Here is a 2,738-nt window from a genome sequence, read left to right as displayed (position 1 = left end):
GCATGCAACCCCCATATATGTTTGTTTAAAATTTGTAAATTGTATTTATATATGAGACAGAATCGTGTAGTAGTTATAACTGTAAACTCTGTAGCCAGACTGTGGTGTTCAAATCCCAGCTCTGCCACTTCTCAGCTGTGTGACATTGGAGGAATCAGTTGACCTGTCTGTGCTTATAAAGTACAAATAATAATATCTATATATATAAGCTCTTAGAACATTGCCTGGCATGGAAGAAGAACTCAGTTGCATTATCTAGTATTATGACAACTGTGCAATAGAAATCTTAAGATCAAGATAAAAATAAATAGGAATAGAAGGTCCAGTATGTCCCTTAACAGTCATGTAAACCATGGGGTGCATTCACCCCTGGTTTGGAGACTGCTGGCTCCAGCAATGGTAACAACATACCATGTCCCTAAGTATTCTGAACCTTGAGGTACCTTCTAAAGCTTGGAGGACTGTGGGTGGATTTCCCCACACCTGGATTATGGGCACTCTCATTTCTATGCAAACCTCCTGGTTTTGCTCTTGTAAACAGTAATCAGGTCAGGCTGGCTGGGGCCAGGGAGTCCTTGGCTTCTTGGCTAGACCTGCCCAATCACTATTCCAGATGGAGCAGTGCCTGGGCTTTGCTTCTTGCTTTGCACGTGCTACCCTAGCCTTAGGCAACACCCACCCAAAGCCCATAGGGACAGTGGCCCATAGGGACAGCTGCATGTCAGTCTGTGCTGTGAAACCAGCCATCATTTCAATCAAATGTGATAACAGCTGATTAAAGCATTTCTACCTAAAGACTGGTTTGTAGCACGTTCACACGGACTGAGTCCCCTGCTGCCGGCAGCTGTTCTTGTTGACACGGGGCCGATGGCAGGACTTGGGAAGGTCCCCTCAGATGCTCCAGCAGCCAGGAAGCTGATGGCCCTGGAAATGCTGAGAGAGGCTGGCTTCACCAGGACTGGTTGAAGGACTGGCACCTTTGAATCTGTCCAGGGAAAGGGCTGGTCAGTTTTGTGTGAACAACTGGGAATAGTAAACCCAGTGGGAACTGGATTTAGTTACCAATAGCAGATCTCAGTGGATCTACAGAAATTGCCCCCAAATTCCAGCTGCTTTAGGTCAGATAATTTTTGAGTTGAAAAGGCCCTACAGACAGACCATCTAGTGAATCCCAAACCTGGCTGCTTACAGTGTCAGTGGGGACCTCCCAGTCAGACCTCCCTCTCACCCAAGCCAGAGGTAGCTTTACCCTGAATTTACTGATTATAAAAACCATCTGTGAAGTTTGGGGCCCAGTAGGTCTGGGATGATGTTCAGGAATCTGTATTTTTAAAAAGTGCCTCCAGTGATGAGCTGGAATGGGTGGATGCTGGTCATCACTGAGGCTTGCTTGAGTGGCTTGAGCACTGGAGTTAGAGCTGAAAGACCAGAGGGCCAGCCCTGGTGGTGCCACCTTCCAACTGTGTGACATTGGGTGAGGGATGTATCCTCTGTGAGCCTCATTTTCTTCATCTGCAAAAAGGGCATAAGCACAAAAACCTCCATTGTTCTCACAATAAACTCCCTTGATCTTGTGCCTATGAACCCGTAAAACGCTACACAGACATAGGACTTAAAGACTCATGCCAATGGCTCATCCAGCCTAGGGTTGGTCACCTCCAGCAATAGGGAGCTCATTACTTCTAGAGACAACCCCTTTTTCTTTGGGAAGCTCCTGGAGACAAAAGGTCCTTCCTTACTTTGAGCAGAAATCTGTTCTTTAGTATTTATCTAAGGAAAATGAAAACACGAACTCGAAAAGATATAGGGATCCCCATGTTCATTGCAGTGCGATTTACAGTAGCCAGAAGCAACCTAAGTGCCCAATGATGGATGAATGGATAAAGAAAACGTGGTATATATAATGTGGAATAGTTTTCTGCCATAAAGAAAAAAGGAAATCATCCCATTTGAAACAACATGGCTGGAACTTGAGGGCATTATGCTAAGTAAAATAAGTCAGACACAGAAAGACAAATACTGTATGATCTCACTTATATGTGGAATCTAAGAAACAGAAAACCAAAACAAACAAGCAAGCAAACAAAAAACAAGCTCATAGATACAGAGACTAGATTGGTGGTTCCAGAGGTGAGGGGTGGGGAGTAGGTGAAATGGGTGAAGGGGCTCAAAGGGTACAAACTTCCAGTTATAAAATAAGTCAGGGGGATGTAATGTACAGCATGGTGACTATAGTTAATAACACTGTATTGCCTATTTGCAAGTTGCTAAGAGAGTAGATCTTAAAATTTCTCGTCCCCACAAAAAAATTTTTTTGTAACTGTGTGTGGTGATGGATGTTAACTAAACTTATTGTGGTGATAATTTGCATTACATACAAATATTGAATCATTAAGTCGTACACCTGAAACTAATATAATTAATTAATTATTTATTTATTTTTGGCTGCATTGGGTCTTTGTTGCTGCTCGCGGGCTTCTTCTGTTGTGGTGAGCAGGGGCTTCTCTTGTTGTGGAGCATGGGCTCTAGGCACGCGGGCTTCAGTAGTTGTGGCGTGTGGGCTCAGTAGTTGTGGCTTGCAGGCTCTAGAGCGCAGGCTCAGGAGTTGTGGTGCATGGGCTCAGTTGCTCTGCGGCATGTGGGATCCTCCTGGACCAAGGTTTGAACCCATGTCCCCTGCATTGGCAGGAGAATTCTTAACAACTGCACCACCAGGGAAGCCCCTACTATAATGTTAA

The sequence above is a fragment of the Mesoplodon bidens genome (genome assembly GCF_964165515.1).
Source record: "Mesoplodon bidens genome assembly, chromosome: 1".
Classification (NCBI taxonomy): domain Eukaryota; kingdom Metazoa; phylum Chordata; class Mammalia; order Artiodactyla; family Ziphiidae; genus Mesoplodon; species Mesoplodon bidens.
Note: the sequence above shows the minus strand (reverse complement) of the source record.